The following is a 14,944-nucleotide window of genomic DNA, read 5'->3' on the forward strand; positions in this document are numbered from 1 at the left end:
GCTTCTGAGCACTTACCCAGATGCAGACGTCAAAAAAAAGTGCTCTCACAGTTGCTAAGAGACACCTTTGGTATCTGTCAGAAACAAAAGTAGGATTGGCTTTTTTGGACGAACGTATTACTCAGGCTGATAAGGAAAGTATGACTAAAAATTTAGAAACCAAACCTGCAAAGAAAAAGGAAATGAAACTATTACAGGGTAAAAACCTAGTTTTTGAAGGAAATTACCTGAGCCATTTCGTTACTAATAAAACAAAGACGTTCTTTGAATTGTTTGGGATCCACAACTTGACAGAATACTGCAGTGATTCTCTAAGAAGCCATGTGAACGCCCTTAAGGTGGTCAATGATACAGCAGAAAGAGGAATTGCTCTGATAAGAAAGTTTAACGAATCGGTCAGGGACGAAGAAGAAAAACAATTCTTGTTGAGGGTAGTCGAGCATCACAGAAAAGTCGTCACCAAGCGAACAAAAGAAGGGATTGCATCGTTCAAAGTTGATTAATATAACACATGTTCTGCCTCTCATACAACCTATTAATCTTAGTATCTAGTTTTAATATTTTTTTTTATTTGGGGGTGTTTGGGGCAGGATGAGGGGGCTGGAAGCTAGAATATTTATGAAATAAGTGAAAAAAATTGCGAAAAAACTGGAAAAATCGATCATTTTTAATGATTTTTTTTACAATTTAAGGGGGTAAATCCGCCCCCCCTATCTATCTTCTGCTACAAATGTTCATGTTTTAGAACTTTTCACCTCACTAGCCCCTCAGAAGAAATGTAAAGGCTGAAATAATCCTATTCATCCCTCCAAATTATCGAAAACTGATAAAAATAGGTGGGGAGCTCCCCCCGAAAACGGTGGGTGATGGGGGAAAACGGGGGTCATATTTGGATTCAGGAGGTCATTTTACATAAGAATCGGCAGGAATAGTGTAAGGGCCGATTTTCATGCAGACCAGTGTTATCAGCGTTGAATATCAGGTCTCACTACTACTTGACTTCAGTAGGAGTTAATTAGAATAGGATGAAGGAGATCCGTGTTAAACGATTTGGTGCTTATCAACTGATTTCGCTGAACTGCGTAATTAAATTTCATCAAAATAATTTCTCTGCGTCCTTCAGGTGTAAATCGTGTTGATTTCTTATTTATCCAAGGTTTTAGCTGGTGACCATCTCTAGACGTTGACATCTGTGAAAAAGCTGAGCTGAGGACTGTTAACATGGTTTCATAATATTGTTAAAATGTTCATTTATCCGTTAAAATTTGAATTATCTGTGAGGCAATTCAGGTAGGTTTTGGAAATAAAATTTGCATCATATACCGAACAGGCATTTCCTCCTGATCGTTAGTGTAATGTTGTTTGTGAGAGAACTTAATATGTCGGTATGTGTAGAGGTTTTGTTCAGACAAGGGCACCTCTAAGTCACCCTTATTTTAAAAAAATAGTACTTGTAAATATTACAAGTATGAAAAATCTTGTAGTTGAGGGTTTTTATATTTTAGGAAATGGAATTTGAAAAGGAGTACCGATTCAGTCATAACAGTAGAATGACAGCACTATGTTCCTACGCGTCAGCAAAAATTTGATGCGCCTGGTGTTATGTTACATCCGGTGTAGCGGGGTACGAGCGATTTTATTGTTGAGTCAGCAGAACGTGTCTGATCACGTTGAAGGCATCGGAAGCGGTGGGGGAGGGGGTCAATGGATTTGTCACGTTGTTTCTTGATGTATGCTAACCTAACACGTGCGTATGTTTGTGTGTGTGTGTGTCTGTGGAGGAAATGCGCGCGCAACCATTGCGTATGATGCAAACACATGAAGAAATGATTTAAAGATGGCGCCGAATTTTGCTCTACCCCGAAAGCTTAGCGGCTAAGGTTATTGCTCTGTAAAACAAGAGGCGTCGAGGGTTCGATTCCTGGTAGAGTCAATATTGATTGATTGATAGATTGAGTTAGTTTTTTTAAGTCCGTTTTATGCACGGTAAAACTAATCAGGATTGGACCTACAGTTGAAAAGTGGTGATTCGGACCACTATGTGCCTCCACCGAGTATCGAACCTGGGACCCTTTGATTACAAGGCGACGATGTCAATATTGAATGGTCTCGATTAGCCTGTGTGTAAATAAAGCCAACAAAATGGTTGAGTTCGAAAATCGAGTTGGGTTAGTGGTTAATGTTGTCACCTGGCAATGAAGAGGTCGCGGGTTCGATTCTCTAGGTAGTTAAATTACGCCAATTGTTTAATCCCGCCATTATAGGTTCCGATTAGTCCATCTGTGCATAAATAGTGATTGAATAAAATCAATATGGCGGCCTTGGGGTAGTGGTTAATGTTGTCGCCTGGTAATGAAGAGGTCGCGGGTTCGATTCTCTAGGTAGTTAAACGAGGCCAATTGTTTTGTCCCGCCATTATAGGTTCCGATTAGTCCATCTGTGCATAAATAGTATTTGAATAAAATCAATATGGCGGCCGCGTTTTGTGTTTTTGGCTGATAATGATGTTGTTTTTAAAATAAAATAAAAAAGAAGTGTGTTGAGTCCCCATTAGTATTTAGGCAGGAACAGATATTAAAAATCAAAACAAAATGCCTTTTGATTACAACGCAAAGACTTTACCGCTAATGTATAGAGATAAATTAGAATCTGTTGTTTTGCCGTGTGGGGCCCCAGTACCGATTAGCTTAAATGCATAAAGAGTAGGTAAAATAAGCAAGATGGCCGTCACTATTGTTTTGTGATCAAAGAGGAGTCACAGGTTCGATTCAATCAAAGGAGGCAAGATTCTATGTTTCAATTCCATGTAAAAGTCTAAAGTTACGTTTCGATTAACCTCAATGCATAAAGAGGAATTAAACAAAAACAAGCAAAATGGCGACAGATGTGATAAAAGAAAAATTGAATTAGTTTTTTATAGTGACAAGAAAAAATAGCGAATCATTGTTAGAAATAGAATGAAAATAAAGATACTTGCCTTTGCGTGTCCAGCGCTGTGCAGAAAAGCTCTCATGCTTTATCTCCGACAAGTCCACAATACACATTTTTTTTATTGTATAGTTAATTATTAATGTTGTTATTAACACAGATTTTTACCAGTGTGAAGAAAAGCTCTCATGCTTTATCTCCGACAAATTCACAATACACACTTTTTCATTATATAGTTAATTATTAATGTTGTTATTAACACCGAGTTTTACCAGTGTGAAGAAAAGCTCTCATGCTTTATCTTCGACAAGTCCACAATACACACTTTTTCATTATATAGTTAATTATTAATGTTGTTATTAACGATTGTTACCAGTAAAAATATAAACCATGAGGATTTTTAAAAGGGTGATAAGTGAAAAAAGCCAAGACATATATTTTATCCCTGTTTATTACCAATATTTACAAAATTCAAAAGAGCCGCACACACACACACACATACATATGTAAAATGTTTATATTGTGTCACCAGTTTATCAGCATGTTATTTAACAAGTTTTTATTCTTCAAGTTTGTTCACTCACCCACATAAGGAATTGTGTCACTATCATATCCATTTTCTGCTGCAACCACTGAATTAAAATGTTTCACTATTTTTTCCACAAGCATGTTCTCGCAAAAAACAAACACTTCTTTGGAAAGTCTTTTTCCGTCGATGTTTTGTATAGACAAAGGCTCAGGTTTTGTACATCCATGTAGATGGGAAAGCACAAACTTCTCCTTATTACATGCATGGACAGGGGAAATATCTGTGCAACCGAAACATTGTTCGCGAAGGTCGAGAATGCAAGATTCCACACAGTTTCCAAAATATGATTTCAGATACGGCGACACTGTTTCACACATAACTTTCGCATGCTCGATGCACACAAATATCTTCATAAAGTTCCGCCACGAACTTTCTGCGATGAACACTATCTCCAGGGAACCGTAAGCTGGTTTCTTCCTTATAATGATCTGACGGCGATTGTACAGTGTGGTTATCAGCAATTCATGTTGCTCACTTAGTGGGTAGGAAACACGAGGCTGCTCACCTGGAATAGCGATGTAATTGTCGATTACTGGAAACAATTCCTGAAGAGCGTGCCACTCCTGCAACTGTAGTTCAACACCGGCCGCCCCGCTTCTGTGTAGCCTGACCACAGGTTGGAAATCCAGATGAGAGGAAAGTCCGATTGAGATAACTTTTGTTTTCGAAGCATTCAAATAGTAGACGTGACCGAATAATATCGACTGGCGTATAAGACTAGTTACTTGTTTTTGTTCTTCAGGTAAATGCTGATCGCTCTCTTTCTGAAGAACCCCTTTGAAATTAGTGTACGGTTGAAATCTTTTTTTCAGCGGCATCGAAATAGAGGATTCCATGACTAAGAACTGCGAGATACTGTATGTCGCAGCGTGCAGGTATACATTTGAAGAAATGCGTGGGTGTGTTTTTGAGACGCATGCGCGCGTAGCAAACCAAGCATGTGCTGGACAAAAAAGGTGGAGGGGGCGGGGCATTACAAAGATCAATGGTGAGAGAAAAATCAGCAGAATATCATAAACGTCATATTGAGGAAATATTGGATAACAAATATTAATTAATTTAATTAAAGCATCAACCGCAATGTCGATCTGAAATTAGGTTTATAGACAGGGGGCAAAATGGAAAATATCGACGATGTTCTAGTATTGGATTGTTTCTGTATTTCCATCGGTATAATCCTCCACCACATTTGAAGCATACTGTTTTATCCTCTTTTTGAATGTAAAATAATCCTGCTTCGGACAGAGCTTCTACAAACGGGAATTCTTTTGATTGCCAGTTTCTGAAAGAGGACAATCTAGCATTGAAAGATCCCATCTGTGGATATTGCGTCATTGTTCTGTAAAGACACAAAACAAGATAAATATTATAAGTAAGCTGTTGTAAATTGTAACGCTACAAAATTATTAATATACTATTAGGACTATATGTAACTTGTATAAAATTTCAAACAGTATTTACTGTCAATATTTTCTAGTATACGTACCGAGTATTATAAATTTAATTTACGAGTCAGCAAATAAGTTGTTATAATATTGTCGTTTTTTATCGGTACTGGGAATAAAATTTGAAATTTATGCATGGGTTTACCAGAGGCTCTATGGAATAAATACAGAAAACAGTAATGCCCACAGTACACAGACCCGTAACTTTGTATCTGATGAGTGTTGTACGTATAGAATTTAGAGTTATTTTCCAAAAATCGCAAATGGTTATGCACATGTGGAGGTTTTCCGTAACTATCAAAAAATTCCCCCCGGGAGTTACTGTCTATGTAAATTGCTACCCAGTGCTTCCCGGGGCTATCTTTGGGATCTGTATTTACAATCAACGCTGCTGGTAGTTCCACATGTACAGGTAATTCATTAGCTGCGAAAACCCCAACATGATGATTGTCAAAGGCTCTATTTGATATTAACCCGTGAAGCAAATTTAAAGTCGACAGCATTGCTGGACACTAAATAGTAATATTGTGCAACTCACCTTTTTATACTTCAAAGTAGACGGTACACGTCACAGTAGATTCCAGAACCAATTTGATCTGGGCCACCAAGCTGTTTATCGTTGTTGAAACAATGGAGAGGTATCTAACACAACGCTGATGCTCGGAATATGTAGGCGGGGTTTACAAACGCGCATGCGTACAATGCTATCTGGCATTTGTTGTGCTGTTGTAAAATGAATTTTGTACTATAAGAAAATTGTCTGTATGTGTGTGTATATATATATATATATATATATATATACAGACACACACGCATATTTATTTATTGATGAAGTGTATATATATATATAATACAATACAATATAATATATATATATGTAATTTGAAGATAGAACATATCAGTAAAATCTAACAACTAGAAAAATATTCATAACATTCGACTTTTATATTATATGTAATTTAAAACATTCTTCACAGTTTGAGAAATGGAGTGCTTGTGGAAACACCCGTTCTCTGCAATATTGGCTGGTCCATCAGGATGTGGAAAGACATATTTTGTGAAGCATTTTCTCCAGTGTTTACCCCAAATGGTAAATGTAAAATTCAACAATATTTTGGTGTGCTACGGGGAATGGCAATCTGCATACAATGATTTCCCTGGTTTTGTACAATTTCGGAAAGGAATGCCTAATATTGACCAATTTGTGCCAAATTCTGGACCTCATCTTATTATTATCGATGATCAGGTGAGGGAATGCGATCAAAGAGTCACAGATTTATTTACAAAAGGGTGTCATCATCGTGATATTAGTCTTTTCTTTATCACTCAAAATCTATTCCATCAGGGAAAAGGGAATAGGGATATATATATCTTTAAATAGTCATTATATTGTATGCTTCAAAAATCCAAGAGACAGAGCCCAAATTAATTATTTATCTAGACAAGTATACCCGGAGAATCCAAATTTTATAAAAGATGCATATTACAATGCCACCGCTGAACCCCATGGATATTTGCTGTTTGATCTGAAGCAGAACACTCCGGAAGAAGTACGTTTTCGGTCGCGGATATTTCCCGACGATGATATCAATTATGTATATATTCCTACAAAAAAAGCAAGCATAATCACTAGTCGTTTATTCTGTCATCATGGCTCCAAGAGTGAAACACGCTAAAGTGCTCCAAGTTTTGTCGGATGCTAAACCAGCTCTTCGCACAGCGATATTACAAGCTGCTGATTCTTCCTTAGTTAATTCAATCTGTGAGTGTTGTTACAATGTTCTAAAAGGGAATGTTCCTCTTTCAACACCTCAGAAAACAAGATTGAGCCGGTACAAGAAGGTGATACGTAATCTCTCTGCCAAAGGACACTCTACAAAGCAGAAGAAACAGATACTAGTGCAACACGGAGGATTTTTACCTGCGTTATTAGCCCCTTTAATAGGAGGTGTGTTATCAAGTTTATTTAAGTGAAAAAAAAATCTGAACATGGAGCATGCCAAAAAAATGGTTATAATACCTCAAGAATTTATGGATAACATGAGACATCCTGTTATGTCTGCACCGTCTACATCCTTATCGCAATTGGATCAGGATATGCAAGTAATTTTGAATCTCAAAGGTCTTTCGGATGATGAAAAATGGAATCGTTACAGTATTGTGCTCCAAAAATTTCTGTCTATTACTCGAAAACAAAGAGAACCTGTGTCGCTACCGATTACAGAATCTACTGAGAAGTTGACTGATATGAAAGAAGAAATTCTAGCTGCTACACCTAGCATGTATCGTAGAAAAGCCGAACTGTTGTATGAACGTCTTTTACATAATAGTAATATTGATTGGGATAAATATGGGGCAGTTTTTATTAACAATAATAAAATTGAAGGCTCAAATATTGTCGATCTAGTATCGGATATAATTCGACCACGAAAAACAAGCAATCCTGTTGGGTGGCAACTATTCAATAGAGCTCTGGCGTTATCTAATATTCCTCAAGAATATATAGGTAACCCCCGGAGACAGGAGTTTATTCAACAGATTGTTTTTGGCAACCCCGGACGCCATGTTCCGCTGTCCGGAGCTAACAAAGAAGAGGCACAAGAATTAACAGAAGCAGAAGAAGAAGAAGAAGAAAAGGAACCAATTTCTTTTGTATCATCATTTCCAGGGCACAAACGTAAACGTACTGTTCCAGTTTGGTCAAGATACAAACCATGAGCGAAAAAATATTAGAGAATATCTGGTACAATCCATCTCATCCAGCATCCTATTCTACAGCTTCAACACTATGGAAAGCTGTAAAAAAATCCATACCATTGTCAACAATCAAACATTGGTTGACAAAGCAAACTGCATACACTTTGCATAGACCTGTAAAGCGTCGATTTCCGAGAAACTTTTATTTTGTGCATAATATCGATGACCAATGGCAGGCTGACTTGAATGACATGCAGAGTTTGCGGAATCACAACAAAGGGTACAGATATATACTCACAGTTATCGATATTTTTAGCAGGCATGCTTGGGCTGTCCCTGTAAAAAATAAAACTGGTGTATGTATAAAAAAGGCTTTCCAGCAAATTTTCAAACAAAGCAAAAGAAAACCTTTGAAATTACAAACTGACAAAGGCCGTGAGTTTACCAACAGTATTGTGCAGGAATATCTCAAAAAACAAAATGTAATTTATTTTACAACAAAGAATCCTGATATTAAAGCTAGTATTGTTGAAAGATTCAACAGAACTTTAAAGGAACGCATGTGGAAGTATTTTACTAAGCAAAGAACCAGCTGTTATGTTAATGTACTCCCAAAGCTTTTGAAAGCTTATAATCATAAAATTCACTCGAGTATTAAAATGGCACCAGCAGATGTTACTCCTGAGAAGGTTTTGAAAGTATGGCACAATATGTATGACAAAAAACTCAAATCTGATTCATCTCCACTATTGTCATTGAAGATGCCATTCAAAATAGGAGATACAGTGAGAATAACAAAAACCAAAAAACGCTTTGACAAAGGTTACATGGAAAATTGGACAAGAGAAATATTTGTGGTGGAACGTATTTTGAAAAGAAATCCTCAAGTGTTTGAATTAAAAGATCTACAAGGACATAAAATCGATGGAACATTTTATACGGAAGAGTTGCAATTGGTCCGCTTACCGGATATGCATGAAATTGATAAAATCCTTGCGACCAAAGGTAAAGGAGCCAGTAAAAAGTTGTTAGTTCATTGGAAAGGTTACTCCAGATTATTTGACAGTTGGATTAGCGCATCGTTTTTGGAGTCAAAAAAAGAGAGAGAGAGGCATAAATTTTTGTAGGTATTCTTATCAGTGGTACAAATAACCTTCATAACACATCATGAGAAAAGCAAACGCTTTCTACCTTACTTTGCCTAGTAACAGTTCCATGAAATATTTCCCAAGTAATACTCTAACTAATTACACCACAAAGCTTCAGAACCGTGTGGAGTTGGACACCAACAAATGGGAGATGGCATTGGTAGAAGTGCATTATCCTTATTCAATACTAAACATTACAAGATTTAACAACTATATTCAATATAAATCTATGGATGATGTCAAATGGAACGAACTTCGAATATCCGAAGGCTATTACGCATCTATAAACAGCATTGTTGCAGAAATCAATAAATATTCTGAAACATTAAATTTTAGTCTCCGAAATCATCCTGCGTACAAACATGAGACTGTTGATATATCTACCAAGCAGAGAAACATAAATGTACGATTGTCACCTCAACTGGCACGGATATTAGGTTTTAAACCGACCGATGATCTATCAGAAGTAAAAATTGGACGCTCGCCTCCAAATGTTGTGAGAGAAATTCCTTCCCAGATGTATATTTACACAGATATTGCGGAATCACATATGGTGGGAGATGCTGTTACCCCTCTATTACGTATTATAAACATTAATCCTATGGAACATACTTTTGGAAGTGATGGTGTGCAAATTTTCGATTCACCACATTACATCCCAGTGCAGAAACATAATTTCGAACAAATAGAAATTGACTTAAGGGATAGCACTGGTGCACACATCCCATTCTCCTTCGGACTAGTGTGTTTGAAACTTCATTTTAGACGTTGTGGTGAAAAGCTCTGATTATGAATGACCCATATTTTCAATACTACCATCAACAAGCTGGATCTGGTGTAGGTAACATATATTACGGTGCTGCCTATCAAAAAGGACATGGCATTGGAAGTTTTCTTGGAGGACTGTTTCGGTCAGCTTTGCCTCTTATCAAAAAAGGAGCGAAAGCTGTAGGGAAAGAAATGTTAAAAACAGGGGTAAATGTGTTAGGTGATGTTGTAGACAAAACACCCCTAAAACAGTCACTACAATCCAGAATTTCGGATGCCAGATCAAATCTTAAAAGAAAAGCTGAAACAAAGCTCAAGGAAATGATTGGTTCAGGTTATCAGGGGCATAAACATTTCAAAAGGAATCACTCTGCTTCGGGACAGCGAACTGAAAGGATCGCTCAGAGAAAGAAGAGATCCAGTGCCAATACAAACACCAAGAAAACAACCAAACGCAACCGTAAGAAAATTCAAATAACATCAGATATTTTTGATTAGATATGGCGCTAATTAGGGAGAAATCATGTGAGTGTTTTAAAAGTGAATTGGATATTTTCTCGGTAAATGCTACTCAGACAAGCATCTTAGAACACCACACCATCGGATACAAACCTGTTAGTTCTCTGGCAGATAATGCCCCCACCGAGTTTGTAATACCTGGACATGGTGATGATTATATGGATTTAGCACACACAATGTTGAATATAGATGCCAGAATTGTAAAAGCGAATGGTCAGTTACTGCTACCCACAGATAAAACAATTGGACCTGTCAATGATTTTCTCAATGCAATGTTCAGCGAAGTACAAATCTACTTAAATAACAAACTCATCTCGTTTCCATCTCATATGCACCCATACAGGTCTTATTTTGAAAAAGCACTGAACTATGACATATCTGCAAAATCATCTCATCTCCAAAGTGCATTGTGGTACAAGGATACAGCAGGCGCTTTTGATAACGTTTCGGAAGACAACAAAGGCTTTACAAAACGTAACCAACTAACAAAACAGAGTAAAACATTTGATATGTTTGGTTACTTGCATTATGATATTTTCAATCAAGAGAAATTTTTGATCAATGGAGTGGAAATGCGAATAAAACTGATTCCTTCGAAAAACACTTTCTGCTTGATGGGATTAGATGACAGTGAAGGCAAAGTGGAAATTCTGGATGCTACACTATATGTGAGAAAAGTATCGGTCAGTTCATCCATCAAACTTAGTCACAATCGCATATTGCAAAAACATACAGCAAAATACCCTCTATCAAGAGTACAACTTAAAGCTGTAACTATTCCAAAAGATATTGTTTCAAAAACAATTGACAATGTGATACTTGGACGTCTTCCGAAACGATTAGTTGTGGGGTTTGTTACCAACGATGCATTCAACGGCACACTGTCTACAAACCCATTCAATTTTCAACATTTCAATTACAACTTCTTTACTTTATATGTTGATGGAGTCCAAATTCCCGGCAAACCGCTTCAACCAGACTTTGAAAACAACAAGTACATAACAGCATATCACACATTATTCTCTGGAACAGGGATACACTATATGGATGAAGGAAACAATATATCGCGTGAGGAATACCCCCAGGGATACGCATTACTTGTTTTCGATATAACACCAGACGCAGCTGCAATTGCCATATCCCACTGCAGTCTTCAACGGCAAGGGGCTGTTAGCTTGGAAGTCCACTTCAAATCGGCTTTGGAATCTACTGTGACTTGTGTTATCTACTCTGAATTTGACGCTCTCATGGAAATTAATAATCAAAGAGATATTCATCTGGATTAATTGTATAACAAGGTGAGTTGCACAATATTACTATTTAGTGTCCAGCAATGCTGTCGACTTTAAATTTGCTTCACGGGTTAATATCAAATAGAGCCTTTGACAATCATCATGTTGGGGTTTTCGCAGCTAATGAATTACCTGTACATGTGGAACTACCAGCAGCGTTGATTGTAAATACAGATCCCAAAGATAGCCCCGGGGAGCACTGGGTAGCAATTTACATAGACAGTAACTCCCGGGGGGAATTTTTTGATAGTTACGGAAAACCTCCACATGTGCATAACCATTTGCGATTTTTGGAAAATAACTCTAAATTCTATACGTACAACACTCATCAGATACAAAGTTACGGGTCTGTGTACTGTGGGCATTACTGTTTTCTGTATTTATTCCATAGAGCCTCTGGTAAACCCATGCATAAATTTCAAATTTTATTCCCAGTACCGATAAAAAACGACAATATTATAACAACTTATTTGCTGACTCGTAAATTAAATTTATAATACTCGGTACGTATACTAGAAAATATTGACAGTAAATACTGTTTGAAATTTTATACAAGTTACATATAGTCCTAATAGTATATTAATAATTTTGTAGCGTTACAGTTTACAACAGCTTACTTATAATATTTATCTTGTTTTGTGTCTTTACAGAACAATGACGCAATATCCACAGATGGAATCTTTCAATGCTAGATTGTCCTCTTTCAGAAACTGGCAATCAAAAGAATTCCCGTTTGTAGAAGCTCTGTCCGAAGCAGGATTATTTTACATTCAAAAAGAGGATAAAACAGTATGCTTCAAATGTGGTGGAGGATTATACCGATGGAAATACAGAAACAATCCAATACTAGAACATCGTCGATATTTTCCATTTTGCCCCCTGTCTATAAACCTAATTTCAGATCGACAATGCGGTTGATGCTTTAATTAAATTAATTAATATTTGTTATCCAATATTTCCTCAATATGACGTTTATGATATTCTGCTGATTTTTCTCTCACCATTGATCTTTGTAATGCCCCGCCCCCTCCACCTTTTTTGTCCAGCACATGCTTGGTTTGCTACGCGCGCATGCGTCTCAAAAACACACCCACGCATTTCTTCAAATGTATACCTGCACGCTGCGACATACAGTATCTCGCAGTTCTTAGTCATGGAATCCTCTATTTCGATGCCGCTGAAAAAAAGATTTCAACCGTACACTAATTTCAAAGGGGTTCTTCAGAAAGAGAGCGATCAGCATTTACCTGAAGAACAAAAACAAGTAACTAGTCTTATACGCCAGTCGATATTATTCGATCACGTCTACTATTTGAATGCTTCGAAAACAAAAGTTATCTCAATCGGACTTTCCTCTCATCTGGATTTCCAACCTGTGGTCAGGCTACACAGAAGCGGGGCGGCCGGTGTTGAACTACAGTTGCAGGAGTGGCACGCTCTTCAGGAATTGTTTCCAGTAATCGACAATTACATCGCTATTCCAGGTGAGCAGCCTCGTGTTTCCTACCCACTAAGTGAGCAACATGAATTGCTGATAACCACACTGTACAATCGCCGTCAGATCATTATAAGGAAGAAACCAGCTTACGGTTCCCTGGAGATAGTGTTCATCGCAGAAAGTTCGTGGCGGAACTTTATGAAGATATTTGTGTGCATCGAGCATGCGAAAGTTATGTGTGAAACAGTGTCGCCGTATCTGAAATCATATTTTGGAAACTGTGTGGAATCTTGCATTCTCGACCTTCGCGAACAATGTTTCGGTTGCACAGATATTTCCCCTGTCCATGCATGTAATAAGGAGAAGTTTGTGCTTTCCCATCTACATGGATGTACAAAACCTGAGCCTTTGTCTATACAAAACATCGACGGAAAAAGACTTTCCAAAGAAGTGTTTGTTTTTTGCGAGAACATGCTTGTGGAAAAAATAGTGAAACATTTTAATTCAGTGGTTGCAGCAGAAAATGGATATGATAGTGACACAATTCCTTATGTGGGTGAGTGAACAAACTTGAAGAATAAAAACTTGTTAAATAACATGCTGATAAACTGGTGACACAATATAAACATTTTACATATGTATGTGTGTGTGTGTGTGCGGCTCTTTTGAATTTTGTAAATATTGGTAATAAACAGGGATAAAATATATGTCTTGGCTTTTTTCACTTATCACCCTTTTAAAAATCCTCATGGTTTATATTTTTACTGGTAACAATCGTTAATAACAACATTAATAATTAACTATATAATGAAAAAGTGTGTATTGTGGACTTGTCGAAGATAAAGCATGAGAGCTTTTCTTCACACTGGTAAAACTCGGTGTTAATAACAACATTAATAATTAACTATATAATGAAAAAGTGTGTATTGTGAATTTGTCGGAGATAAAGCATGAGAGCTTTTCTTCACACTGGTAAAAATCTGTGTTAATAACAACATTAATAATTAACTATACAATAAAAAAAATGTGTATTGTGGACTTGTCGGAGATAAAGCATGAGAGCTTTTCTGCACAGCGCTGGACACGCAAAGGCAAGTATCTTTATTTTCATTCTATTTCTAACAATGATTCGCTATTTTTTCTTGTCACTATAAAAAACTAATTCAATTTTTCTTTTATCACATCTGTCGCCATTTTGCTTGTTTTTGTTTAATTCCTCTTTATGCATTGAGGTTAATCGAAACGTAACTTTAGACTTTTACATGGAATTGAAACATAGAATCTTGCCTCCTTTGATTGAATCGAACCTGTGACTCCTCTTTGATCACAAAACAATAGTGACGGCCATCTTGCTTATTTTACCTACTCTTTATGCATTTAAGCTAATCGGTACTGGGGCCCCACACGGCAAAACAACAGATTCTAATTTATCTCTATACATTAGCGGTAAAGTCTTTGCGTTGTAATCAAAAGGCATTTTGTTTTGATTTTTAATATCTGTTCCTGCCTAAATACTAATGGGGACTCAACACACTTCTTTTTTATTTTATTTTAAAAACAACATCATTATCAGCCAAAAACACAAAACGCGGCCGCCATATTGATTTTATTCAAATACTATTTATGCACAGATGGACTAATCGGAACCTATAATGGCGGGACAAAACAATTGGCCTCGTTTAACTACCTAGAGAATCGAACCCGCGACCTCTTCATTACCAGGCGACAACATTAACCACTACCCCAAGGCCACCATATTGATTTTATTCAATCACTATTTATGCACAGATGGACTAATCGGAACCTATAATGGCGGGATTAAACAATTGGCGTAATTTAACTACCTAGAGAATCGAACCCGCGACCTCTTCATTGCCAGGTGACAACATTAACCACTAACCCAACTCGATTTTCGAACTCAACCATTTTGTTGGCTTTATTTACACACAGGCTAATCGAGACCATTCAATATTGACATCGTCGCCTTGTAATCAAAGGGTCCCAGGTTCGATACTCGGTGGAGGCACATAGTGGTCCGAATCACCACTTTTCAACTGTAGGTCCAATCCTGATTAGTTTTACCGTGCATAAAACGGACTTAAAAAAACTAACTCAATCTA

Source organism: Lepisma saccharinum, unplaced genomic scaffold (genome assembly GCF_977018435.1).
Source record: "Lepisma saccharinum unplaced genomic scaffold, izLepSacc3.1 HAP1_SCAFFOLD_232, whole genome shotgun sequence".
Lineage (NCBI taxonomy): Eukaryota > Metazoa > Arthropoda > Insecta > Zygentoma > Lepismatidae > Lepisma > Lepisma saccharinum.